Raw genomic sequence first — 14144 nt, forward strand, 5'->3', positions numbered from 1 at the left:
GAAAACATGTGAGTGTGTGCACACACGCATGCTTTAGAGGGAACACTGTGCCAGACATTTTTGTTTTGTTTGTTTGTTTGTTTATTTATTTATTAAATTTATATACCACCCTTCCAAAAATGGCTCAGGGCTGTTCACAACATGATAAAAACAATTAAAACAAATTAACAATTAAAATCAAACTATTAAAACACAGTAAAACCAACAAAACAGCTAAAAGCCCTAAAACAGTATAAAATTAAAACTACACATTTAAAAAGCTGAAAAAGCTTGGGTGAAGAGGTGGGTCTTCAGATGTTTTTTAAAAATAGTCAGGGATGGGGAGGATTTTACCCCACTTCCTTGAGAATATCGGGGAGGAAGTGTGCAACCTAGAGATGCTTATTACATAGGAGCCCTTACCAACAGATTATGCCTTAGGACTTCTATAAAAGCATTTTAGTAGACAAATTCAAAGGCATTAACGTATGGGAGATTAAGCTGCATTCAAATTTGTTTCAGTTTTTCAAGCCACTGTCTCTGTTTATCCATTTACAGGGTAGAAGCACTACAATTGATTGATTAAGTGCTGTCAAGTTAGTGTCAAAGTCAGACCTTTAAGGTCTCTCAGTGGTGCATTCATTGCTGTTGTGATCAAGTCCTTGCTGCTGCTCGTCCTCTTCTTCTCTTTCCTTCAACTTTGCCCAGCATTATGGAGCCACCAGTGCTGGGGTACTTGACAGGATGGATCCTCCTCCTTCCTGCTCTGCTGCATCATCACAAGGGCTTCTCTGAGGAAGTTCCCTAGCTGATGAGGAGGGGAAGAAGGTGGCAGTGTGGGTGACTCAGCTATTTGTTCCCATTTGTGAATGTGCAGGGTGCTGCAGATGTGCTGCCACACCGGCCTCAGAGGAGACTTTTATAGCTTTGTCCTTCAGGACAGGGATCAACCTGGCTGGTCCTAGAGCCAGTCAGTTTCTGTGGCCTTGCCTTGTCATGGAACATATATACATTTAAACACATAAATATTTTATTTTTAGCTTCACTGGTAAAGATATCTTCAAGTGAAAATTGATTACTGAGTTTTAATTCAAATTAGGTTTTGCACTCTATGCATGAGTCTATAAATTTAGGCTGGTCTTGGTAGCCAGTCATTATCTGAGGTCACCACTGTCCCCCAACTTTTTCCCTGAGTCCTCTGGAAAAGGAAGGGTCAGTTTCTCAGTTAATACCAGTCTTTGGAGACATTTAGATGCACTGATAATCTCTCTTTCTTTTTCTGAATACCTCCATAGCTTGTTGTAACATGAGAAGCTGACTACTCCCTTGCCTCTAGTGCTTTACTAAAAGGTAAAGCGTGCCATTGAGTTGGTGTTGACTCCTGGTGACCACAGAGCCCTGTAGTTGCCTTTGGTAGTATACAGGAGGTGTTTACCATAGCCATCTCCCACGCAGTATGAGATGATGCCCTTCAGCATCTTCCTATATCGTTGCTGCCCAGTATAGGTGTTTCCCATAGTCTGGGAAACATACCTTCACATATCAAAGGTGGGAGGGGGCCCTTTTATTCCCACTAACCTGAATTGACAATCCTTTCCCACCTCTGATATGAAGTATACTTGGGAAAGGGGAGAAGCCTTTTTTTACTTTGTGCTGAGCAACAAGTTAATGTAGTTGACAGAAAGAAATCTATGGTGACCACTAACCATATTTGTAATTCCCTGTTTTCATTGCTGACTTTTATATTATTACTCAACTACTTTTAGGGCATTTGTTGGGGCAAGACAGCTTACACATTTTAAACAATACATTAAGATATCTCCCACAGGCTTGATTCTACAAAGATTCAGATCAATCCCCTTCCTTCTGTGGAGAACTGTCAGAATGTATCACATAACGAATGCAGTCTATGTAGGATAAATAGTAAATACTTTGTACCTCATTCTGCTCTGAAAATACAAATGGTCCTCTTTATTCACAGTCCTGGTACCCACAGTTTGCTTATCCACAGTTGGGTCATAGGGACCCAGTTTCTTTACCTGCCATTTTAAAAATAGGCAAAAATTGCCTATCTGCAATTCCTGGGTGGCTGGAAATGACTTCCAGTGTCATTTTGCAAGAGCCATTTTGTGACTCTTAAAAAAAAATCCCAATAATTTTTAAAAAACATCTCAAAAATTTGGAAGATTTGCAGAATATGGGGGGCCTTTCTGGAGAGCTGGATTCCTGGAGAGCAAGGTACTATACTTCATTCCCTTTATTTTTGCCTTTTGGACCCTTTTTAAGCTCAAGGAAACTAACCCCCCAATTTCCATTGACTCAAGGTTTCATTATGTGCATTTCCGTATTCCGTATAAGCGAAAACAGAACCCTCGCAAATAACGATGGCCACCTGTATCTCACAAAATAGAAGCATGCTGTTCATGGAAACATCACCTGCACTTCCATCTCCGGTAACAGATATACAGGAGAGTTCGGCCTGTATTTTTCAAGATTATTAGACTGAGGAGTGACTCCAAAATTAATTTTTTAAATTAATTGCCTGACTCTTTTTTTGCTCCTTTTCAGATGGCTAATCCATATGTGACCTCGGGGCAAACAGGTGTTGCTTTATGAATGTAAATTGTGACTCCATGGAACACTCAAAGGGGAAAGTTCTCATTAGAAAAATACACTGTGCCTTACATGCAGTCACAATTAGCACCCTTTGAAGTAGACAAATGGTTTCATATATGCGTTTAAAAATAATACTCAGGACTGGAGCAAAGATTAGGGGTTTGAAAAACAAGATAATTACAGGCAATTATATCAATGTATTCGAAAGATTGTCTTCAATGACCATCAGGGCATATGATCACTACAGGAAATACACATGATGGTCATGTGCACTGACTGCTTATGCACAGGATAGTATTTTCAGTATGTCTGAGTCTCTTATGTAGTTTGCATTTCTTAAAAAAAAAAAAAGAACTCTTGAGACTTTTCCAGTTTAGTCATATTCATCTCTTAAACCCCGCAATAGATATTTTAAAAATATTTACTGCACTAATACCTTGCATTTCTGTGAATGGCTTAAAATTTAAAATAATGGCTTGCAATTTAATAGGTTTAATGCAAAAGGAAGAGGAAAATATACACATTCGGATACATTACCAACTCTTTTATAATGTGCCAGGTTTAACTGGAACTTTACAGCTCAGAACTTCTAGGTAAATGAAAATATGGAGCTCAGATACATTAAGCTAGTATTACTGCATTAGACATTGTCAAAGAAAGCAGTATAAATATAAATAAGGTTATATTTCCTAATAGTAACAATGATTCTTATATTACATCTGTAGTCATACTTCTTTGATGTTCAAGTGACGTTCAGGCTGTCCTCACATGCAGCCTAACACAGGCTAGGGACACCCAGCCTGCATGTGTGCAAGCCAGACTACTACTTGCCTGGCCGCAATTAGAGATGTGCAAACAGGTTCAATAAACAGGTCCCTCGGCAAACGGGGTTGAACCAAACCACCCCCTGTTTGGTCTGACCCCAGACCGAATCCCCCCCGGCCAATTTATTTTAGTATTTATCCCCTCTGGGGGGCTTCTCCAAGGCTATGGGTGGGAAGAGGTCTGCAGAGGTTCCCCCTCCCCCCACCAGCCTTCCTTGTGCCCCAAATCGCCCAGTTTTGGCCCTTTCTTTGGCCCTTTCTGGGCCTTTGCCCCCTTACAGTGGCCATTTTGGAGGCCGCTGCACATGCGCAATGGGCCTCTGTGTGGCCTGGGTCATGACCATCAGAAGCAGCATCTCCAACAGTAAAGGACCAGTCCTTTGCTTGAATCCAGTCATCTCCCTGCCTCTAACAGTTTTCCAGGTCCTTCCTTGGAGACAGTGAGTGGCTAACATCCAGAATCGCCTTCATGCTAAGGTTTTCCATTGCATGTGAGAGAGGGACAATTTTCAGCAATCCCCGTTTCCTTTTGAAGCTGCCTCTGCCTTCTGAAACTATGTCCAGAAGGTTGCTAAGGGACATATTTAGCACTTACATTTATATACCGCTCTATAGCTGGAAGCTCTCTAAGCGGTTTACAATGATTTAGCATATTGCCCCCCAACATTCTGGGTACTCATTTTACCAACCTCGGAAGGATGGAAGGCTGAGTCAACCTTGAGCCCCTGGTCAGGATCGAACTTGTAACCTTCTGGTTACAGGGCGGCAGTTTTTACTACTGCGCCACCAGGGGAGGGAGGCATATGCAGCTGCAGAGGGAAGGAGAGACTACCAAAAACCATCCTTATCTCCTCACGCAGTGGAAAACCCTGGCACATCAGCAGAGGATTAGTCTGGATAACTGAATAATGAATAAAACATAGCTTGTAATTATTATTTTACCAAATTAGTTATAACTAAGATTTATATTATCATTGACCCTGTTGTTCCAAAAGACCCAGTTTAATATGAGCATATTATTTTACTGTCTTCCTTCCTTTAGTGAGTTGAGCCAGTGTAGACAGTGTATGCAACAGTGCAAACTTTGTGGCACCCTCTTGTCCAATTGCTGTAAATAGAAGCAAAGGTGGTCACTGCTTTCCCCAACAATTACCAGTCAACATTTTTCAGTGGTTAATAATTTTGCAGTGATTTCTGAATTACCACTCACTTCTTGATGTTGGCTTCTTTCATTGACAACACCTATAACTTTAACTAGTCTGTGGCACCAACACAGGATACAATTACTATGCCTCCTGTTCAACTCATGCTCATGCTCCAGAAGCACTCTGTAAGATCCAAAACCTGTCACTGATGCTTTTCAGTCATACGGATTGCTTACGGAGATGGAGCACAAGCAGTGCACAAGCTCAGAATTCTTAGCCCTCTTGTGCAACAGGATTGAGGAAATTGCGTAGATTCCTGTGTACCCTCAGAGAATCTCCTTAGGATGTCAGTTGTGCCCTCCATGATTGCCTTCAACAATAAAGTTGTTAACTGTGACATCAATATTCAAGGCACTTCAGACCAATTTATCAGACCCATGAGGTGTCTGTTAGGTTGGTTGGTATATGTGCAGATAGAAAAAGTTGGCGTTAAACGTTGTAACAAAGCTGCTAAGTTTCAGAGTAACAGAAAGGAAATAATCTGCCTACAGGTTGTGCCTTTGGAAATTTCTCTGAAAGATTTGGCCATGTATTCAAATGCATTTGATTATCTATGTTAGCCACCTTGAAACTTCTTAAGTGAGTGGTGGGATAGATATTTTAAAAATAAATAAAGTAATATCTGCTGGAGGTGGTTGAGGCATATGATATCTGGTGTTAGGGCACGGTGCTTGACCTATTACATTCTTGCCCATGATGGTCTGTCTAGCTTTAGTTGGTTCACTTGCAATGGAAATAAAGGAAGCCTAAGGATGCTGTCAGCCTAGTGCACAGCAATCAGAAAGAAACTCATATGTGAACAGAATGATTGTGCATTATATTTTTAATTATATATAAAAAATAGACCAACAGGAATGGTATGCGGTGGCTAAAATACTATTGGCCATCAACTTTCCTCTGAATCCATCCTTTCCCTTCATAATCGTTTTGACACAATGCAACTGAATAGGGAATTCTAGGTCAGAAAATGTCTAGTTAAATATGTTTTGCTGAGTGACAGGCAGGGGTCTCCCCCCCCCCCACTTGGTCAATATTTATGCACAACAACTTTCTCTGTTGCCCCGTTAAGGATAAAAGGTTGCACTCTTTATAACTATCTCCACCACACTTCATATGAGGGAGCATACACACACTGGAAGATCAATGCCTGTCCATTTAGTCTTGGAAGCATTGATTCAAAGCTGTCCATCTATGTAAAGTTGACTAGCAGGCCTCTGTATAGTACTGAATATATGAATTCTTTTTCCATTTTTCCCCTCTGCTGGAGATGCAGCGTTGTTTACCTATTCTACGTTCAAACATAACTATCACTCAAGCGTGCCTTGACTCTTATAGGCCCCCTGCCTGTGGTTGTATTGCTCATAATGCATTGTGGCGAGCTTGCAAGCAAAGTGACTTTGGTAGGATGATTAATATGAAAGTGTGGCTGGAGGGTGAGTTTGAAGGGGAAAATATTTTAGTTGAAGACTTCCTCTAAGTAACAGTGTGTGTTGGGGAAGGAGGGAGTTCATTGAAGCCAACATCACTTTTCCAGTTCCTGTTAGGAGTTGCTTAAAGCTCCAGTGGTTGTGACAACAACTGTTTTATTGCGGTTATTTGTATAAAACATTCTTTTCCTCAGGGCAGGGTTTCCCTGTAAGGAAATCCGTATAAACGGGGGGGGGGGTTCTTGCTATAGTTTGCTGTTGCTAGTGAAATGTGGGAAAGTTGATCGCAAAACGGTTTTCCAAATGTTTAGTGAGATTGGAACACTGGCTTCCTGCAACTATGGTTTGCAAACTGGGAGCTATCCACATGAGCATGTGCCCCGCTTTCCCCCTCCAGCATGGATTATCCCATTTCCCCCCTTGTTAAGCTTTAACTGTGCTTTAGTATTAATGTCTGCATCAGTGCAGATGTTAAGTTAACCAGAATTCCTATCTTAACCAAGTATTGGCACCAGAATTTTAAGCAAGTTTTCAAACTTTGGTAAAGAGTCCAAAGACTTCAAAAGCCTGGTCAATGTGTGAACTTCATCTTGGCCCAGATCATGGGCAATGGTTGCTCGGTGGCATGAGGCTCAAAGTCGGGACCAGAAGTCCCAGACCATCAGTCAGGGATCAAAGAAGACACTAGAAGTCAGGAACATGCTGGAGGTTGAGCCAAGCAGATAATCAGAAGGTGAACCAGACAGTATCCAGAAGTGAGGAATATGCCAGAAGTCAAGGCAAACTGATATTCAGTAACTAGAAAATGAGCCCGTAGACAAAAACTCAGGAACATGGCCAAGAGCTAAAGAAGCAGAGTAGGCAGACCAAAGAGTGATGCAGAATAACCACACCAGGAACATGGAAATCCATTATCCGGCTGCCTCAAACAAGAAGCTTCTTGTAAACTATTCTTGCTGCAGGGGAAACCAATAGTGGATCCTATGGAGCAGGGTTTGTCCAGGGCCTAAAGGCTTTAAAATCTGCTGCCATACAGCAAGCTACCACAAGGGGCAGCAACATGCAAAGCATCAGACCAGATAGCTCATGATACCCAGGCCAGGTTCAGATGAACAGCATCTGAACCGCAGTTATAGCTGGCCAAGGTTGTAACTGCAGTATGCCTGAATGCGCAAAACTGTGGTTACAGGCTGAAAGCTAACTCCGTTTTGCCTTGCCAAACTGCAGTTGCAACCTTTTGGTTTTCTCTAAGCTTTGCCACTGAAGCATTTTGCCCAACTGCTGACTCAGCTATAACCATGATTTCATGTCCATTTCCAAACCACAGTCCTAGAGGCGGCGACGCAGACCCTTCCAAGGACATGTCTGCTCCATGCTTTCGGCACTTCTCTTAAGCAGCCTCTCAGAAAACCGGCCATGCCCTTCCTGTCAACCATGCAACTATGGAGTTGCCGGGCTACAGGGATGCCACCATGCCCCATCCTAGACTGGCCAGCCTGGCAAGCTGCACAGCTCCTCGGGGGCACCCCGATTCCCATTCTGGCCCTTGCTCCCCACACCTTGCAAGCAGTCGGGCATGGGAATGGGATAACAGGACGGTCACTCAATGCTTTGCTCCCCAAGAAGGGAACAACAGTCATGTATGTTCACAAGCACAAATACACAAAGGGGCAGCACAAGCAGGGCACCCCATCATGGCTCCAGGAGTGTGACAAATGGCTGGGGGGAGGGGGAGTATAAAAGGCAAACCGAAGTAGGGAAGCTGGAGCAGCCAAGTTCTATTTTTTACACAGGAAGTGTGCGGAAGGGGTGGGATATTTGCTCCCTAGTCTTGTTCATAAGAACCATCTGTGGGCACTAATTCCAAATTTGATAGGTGGTACTCTAGTTGCACGAGCTGGTACTCTTGTATGCTGAAAAGTACCCCATTATCCCACAGACTGCTCTCTCATGAGAGTAGCAACTAAGGGAAGTGAGGGAGGGTGCTCTATGCAGGAAAGCTGCGTGGACAGGCACTTGGGCAAGTGCTGTCCTGGTCTCAGTGACTGCTGTCAAACTGTGCACCCTGCCAGCCCGCATGCCCTCGGCCCCAAAGGGCAAGCCGGCAAACCAGGAGATCTGCATACAACTCCACGCCGGGCCAGACCCGGGAATTTTGAATTGGTGTAGTGTCCGTGCTGCAGCCCCCTGTCTGCACCGCCCATGCACATGCTTTGGTAGGGGATGCTATTGACAGGTTTTGAAAGGCAGCCCCGGGATTCCAGAAGGGGATTCCAGAAGAGCCTAGCTCTATTCCTTTCACAGAAAGGCTGGGTAAGGGGCCCCCGGCCCCTCCCCTTCAGTAGGTTCATGCCCCCCAGGCTTACTCATGATCAAGGCCAGTCACCAGGGTCAGTCTTGGGTCAACTGAGATCCTTCTGCAAGGATGCAGCCACCTGACCCAGGGCTCACTGGCCAGGCATGGGGGAGGGGGATGAGAGAAATGCCCGGACAAATTTGAAATGATGCCACGTGACAAAACATCCCCCTTTCCCCAACACATCTCCATTATGAGAGTGTCAAGCCATGGGGGCTTTGAATAGAGCCAGATTGCCATGTGCAGGTGAGCCACGGGAAGGCCTACCCCAGAGACTGCCCTTCTTCTTGTCTTGGGGACTGCAGGCAGGCTCTTGTGAAGCCATGGGCCCTGCCAGTACACCCACCCATGTATACGTGTGCACCCTTGCCAGAGCACAGGAAGGGCCACCCCGCTGTCTGTGGGTGGCCAGATAGCGGGGCTCCCCTCTCCCACTAATCCCCGCACCAGCAGATCTGCAGACAGCACGATGATGGACTGGGACCTGGGAGTTTTTAATGGGTTTAAAGGTCTGTCCCAGAGCCTATCCTTCCCCCCCCCACTCCACACACATGCCTGGGCAAGGACAAAGGGAGCATCTAGATGGCCTTTGGGTGCACAGAAGTCTGCATGGGGGAAGAGAGTGAGGAGGTTTCAGGCAGATTGGATATCTCTCTCTCTCTCTCTCTCTCTCTCTCTCTCTCTCTCTCTCTCTCTCTCTCTCTCTCTCTCTCTCTCACACACACACACACACACACACACACACACACACACACACGTTACGGAAGTAGGGCCCAGCCACTTCTATCACCCCCGGGCCCCCAAACCACCTCGGAATTTGGGTTTGTGTGGTGCTTTCGGTTCTTTTGGTGTGGTACTTTCAGTGTGGGTGTCTACTTTGAAGGGCAGAGGTGCCATGACTGGCAGAAGCAGCACTAGCATCACAAGGCATTTAAAAGGCTTGAAAAGCCCTTTCCCTGCCAAGTGTGTGTGTGTGGCGGGGGAGGCAGAGTGCTCAAAAAATGCACCATTGTGCTCAGCACACACCCCTGGAGATCGTGGCCAATCATAGTCGAGCCACTGACCTGGTGACACTTTGTCTACAGTCTGGCCATAGAGCTGGCTGGGATTGGGCTAGGAGGCCGAGTGGCAGGGAGGGACTCCCCTCTCCTGCAACAGTAGTTTTGCTGGCCGCCGTTTGTTGAACATCTCCGGCACGAATTGGAGTTAGGAATTGTAACCCTGGCCATGATTAACTGTGGTTATCCTGTACGTCTGAACCTGGCCCCAGTGAGACGAATGCTACCTATTTTGGCTAGCAGTGGCTCTGGAAGCCTTCCTAGTCTTTCAGCCTGAGATTACCTAAGAATATAGGAAGCTGTCTTATAACAAGTCAGACTACTGCCCCATCTAGCTCAGTACATCTGATTTACAGCAGCTCCCCAAGGTTCCAGACAGGCAGGAATCTTTCCTAACCCTACCAGGAGATGCCAGGATTGGATCTGGGATCTTCTGCATGCAAAGCACATGCTCTACCCCTGAGTTACGTCTCCATACCTCCCATCTTCCATTGACATTGCCAATGACTGTATAGACTCTATATGGGACTTCTAAGCTGAGGCTTCTCCCTAATGCTGGTAGTGATTGGGGATGTAAAAGATGGCTTGAACTCTGAACTTCTTGGCTGCTGGAGATCACTAGCAGAATTTTATCAGAAGTTATTAAAATTTCATTGGTTTAATTTTATTAAAGATCCACAGAAAATGGAGGTGTCAGTCAGCATTTGCACTTGAGAAACGATCTTCCATTCAGTCAACACTGTCCAATGAAAAACCTTTAAAAACTGAATGTGTGTGTATACTTGGAACTACTCGGATGTCTTTCATTTTCTGCTAGCATTAAAGGCAAACAGTAGTACAGTAAGAAAGGTGGCTGGTTCTTTGTGATTGTGGAAAGTGCCTATTGTGCAGTTCATAAATTGAGTATTATTGGCAGAGGAGATGGTTATACATTACCGAGTTCAGCAGTCTAAAAGACCTGGCTGCAGAGCTGTCATTAAAGTGAATGCTAAATGAGGTTCATTTGGATTAGCTCATATGCACAGGCCAATGATTGATTTTCATAGTCTGGCTAACAGAACATTTTTCTAGACTTTGGTGCAATTACATTACTATTATGATCTTTTCAATTTTCCCAAGTATTATGTTTTAATAGAATCTTTGAGGCTCCTTGCTACTGATAAGGCTTGACTTAATTGGATCTGAAAAATCTCAGTGCTGGAAAGTTCATCTTTTTTTATTTTTCAGTCACAAATTGCTCTTTTTCTTTCTTTCTTTGCTTTGCCTGACTCTTATGCACGAAGCAGGTATTTGCAAGTGTCAAACTGACCCTTAGCCGCATAATTCTTCAGTTGAAGTGGGAAGTATCACTTAAAGGGAAAAAATCTTTCTATTCAGATAAGATTTAAAGTTGTACACTGCAAGGGCAGAAGATCAGACTCCCAGTAATTATACCAGGTATTCCCAATTCAGTGCTAATCACAGGGGGCATATGCGGCATACTCTCTTTCTCTTCCATGCTTCAAGAGGGCTCTGGGACCTGAACTCACACAGCCTGTTCACTCCTTAGGCTAGATGAAGTTACTAATTCATGATTTGAAGTCCCTAACTGTCAACATCTGGGAAATCAGGTTACTTAGTTCTCAAAGAAATAGCTGCAAAAACCTTGTAACATGAATGTTGGTCTGCCCCATTCTGTGATGGTGCAGTTATAGCCTTTGCTCTCTGGTGTAGGAACTGCCCCTGCATTGCTATTCTAGTACTTAGAAAAAGCCGCAACAAGGTTTGGGGGTGTCCTGCGAGGGTGTGCCCCCTGTCAGGGCAAGAAGACAGGAAGTGGGGGAGCTTCATGCCACATTGTAGGTTAACAGAGTTTTTAATTTGCAAAAGGAGGTTTAAGGCACAAGTAGGGCAGAGCTGGACAAGCTCATTCAGGGTGCTAGAGTGCCTGGAAGTGTGAGCCTCAGCTTATGCCTAAACAGGTGGAGCAATGAGATACAATTAGACTGTTTCTCTCTGAGAAGCCCTGGAGACTAATCTAGCCACTGCATTTTGGACCAACTGAAGTTTCTGAACCACATACAAAGGTAGTCCCATTTAGAGTTCATTGCAGAAGTCAAACTAAGAGGTTACCAAAGCAGGGGCATAGCAAGGTTGGAGTGGGCCTAGAGACAAGATTTTAAAATGGCCCCCCCTCACTGAAGGTCAGCTCATGAAATAAAGAAATCATAAATGATTGTGGACAATGCAAGTTATTTAATGGTACTAGAGAAAGACATGCTGTTCTGGTAGCTTGAGGTCTTAACACTCACATCAGTTTTGGAGGATGAATACAACTGAAGGAAATCCGGGTGGGTGTGTGGCTGGGGGAGTCAATCATGTGACTTGCCTCTGGGGGGCCCCCAAGGCAGTGGGCCCCCAGACAACTGTCTCCCCTTGCCCTATTGTAGTTATGCCCCTGTACCCGAGAGTGCACCACAGCTCTGAGATCAATGTCTTCAAGGAATGGTCACAGCTGTAATATCAACTGAAGTTGATAGAAAGTGCTCCTGGCCATAGCCTCAACCTGAGAAACCAGAGTGAGGCCTGGGGCCAGATGCACTCCCAAGCTACATACCTGATCTTTTGCGGGGAGTGCAGCCCCATCGAGAACAGGTAGATCTATCACATCCCTTGAAGTATAACTCCTTACCATGAGTACCTCTGTCTTGTTTGGATTCAATTTCAATGTATTATCCCTCATCCAGTCCATTACTGCCTGTAGGCAGGCATTTAGAGTAGTTATACAATTTCCTGATGATGATGTCATGGAGAAATATATTTGGGTGTCATCAGCACATTGATAACACCCAGCTCCAAATCTCCTGGTGATCTCATCCAGCATTTTCAAGTAGATGTTAAAAAGCATTGGAAATAAGATGGAGCCCTGAGGGGACACCATACAGTTTTGATCTCATTTCACAGAGCAATTATCTCCTAGCAACACCATCTGGAATTTACCTGAGAGATAGGAACAGAACCACTGCACTGCAGTACCACCTATTCCCAAATCCCCCAAGCAACCATAGTTGATAGTATTGAAAGCCACAGAGAGGTCGAAAAGAACCAACAGAGTCACATTCCCTCTGTCCATTCCTTGGTAGAGATCAAACTGCCTAGGGTTGATCAGCCACCACCCTCATAATTACCTTAACAGACTCGTGAGCATTCCCTTGTGACACAGCTGAAATTGAGACGGTGGGACATGTACTTTTGCATTACCCTTTCTACTGGGATATTTGTAATAGTTTCATTTTGCCTTTTAAAATGAAATTTTCAAGCAGGTCAATTGATTTTTATGTTTCTTTTCTCTTACCAGAACCCAGTCATTTCTTATAATGTGGCTAGGTTCTTTGCAGCAGCCTGTATTATCCGTCAACAGCTAACTAAAATGTAACTAAAAGTTATTATGGTTGGATGGTAGGATTGTTTGACTATTTAATGTATTTTGAACTTATTTATTGTATTTGATGTGGTGTATTAGTAACAGCTAGTCACTGAGTGTAATACAGTTCATTCATTCATTGGTGAGCATTGAGGGAACTTCTGGTGAAGTATCTAGAGCACCTGTAATCAGAGGCAAAAATCAGCAGAGGCAAATGAAAGGGAATGCTTTAGATGTGTGCTTGGTCTTTTTGTATCCCAGTTATAAATCAGTTACTTGGACCTGGACCATCTTTTAGAATTTGCTAAATTTCTGCAATGGAATCTTCTGCATGATAAATGTGTTAGTCCAATCTTAAAGACAGGGGCTGACATACCGAGAAAGGGTGCACTGGTACAACAAGAGAGCAGCTCAGCAGAACTTCTAAACTAACTGCACTGGTGCAGCAGGGAAGCGGCAATGTTTGACACCCTCCCTTTCCCTAGGATGCTCTCTATGCCACCTGAAAATATGTCCCCGCAGGACTTACTTACTTCCGTACTTACTTACTTACTTATTTAATATACCGCCTAGTATAAAAATCTCTAGGCAGTGTACAGAATTAATAACATAAAACATAACACATTTAAAATTCATAAAAAGATGAAATCATAATAGATAAAAACACATTAATAACACATTAAAAGTTTTTTTAAAAAAGATTTAGCCCTGTGGGACATATTTAGCCCTCAGGGATAAATTTTTGGTTGGCACAGAAAGCTTTTCAGGAAAAGATAAGGGATCAAAAATTGTTACTTCCCCACTGCACCAGTGCAGTTAGTTAAGAAGTTCTGTCAGGCTGCTTTCTTGCTGCACTGGGGCATCCTTGCTCTGTATGTCAGCCAGGAAATTGGACAGTTGTTCAGAAGTAGGTCTTGAATTTTGGGATCTGAACTTCCTTGTTCCAGGTCTGTTTTCATGCATCACTTTAGCCCTGAACGTGGAAATGGAAAATACAGAGTTTCATATGCCAGATATTAGCAGTTCACTGCTGAAAGCCCTTAAACTGCATTTTTCCAGAAGCCTTGTTACTCAGAACTGGATGTGTTCCCAGTTACATAGTCTCCCAAGACTGGAAACGTATATATTTATACATCATACTTAGGAGATATTTAAATTACCAAAAAGGTCAGTTCAAAAAGTAATTAAACTGAGAAATAAAGTTAACTTCCTCTGGGAAGAAAGTCCATAGCAATATGAATATTAAAAAGAAGGCTCCCTTTCACAACTTTTAATA

At 43.7% G+C, this 14144-nt stretch overlaps 1 protein-coding gene across 6 annotated transcripts in view; it reads left to right on the plus strand.

Moving 5' to 3' along the window:
- GPC6 (glypican 6) overlaps positions 1 to 14144 on the plus strand; it is a 1119686-nt gene that overhangs the window by 175607 nt on the left and 929935 nt on the right. The window lies entirely within an intron of this gene.

The sequence above is a fragment of the Hemicordylus capensis genome, chromosome 3, assembly GCF_027244095.1.
Source record: "Hemicordylus capensis ecotype Gifberg chromosome 3, rHemCap1.1.pri, whole genome shotgun sequence".
Lineage (NCBI taxonomy): Eukaryota > Metazoa > Chordata > Lepidosauria > Squamata > Cordylidae > Hemicordylus > Hemicordylus capensis.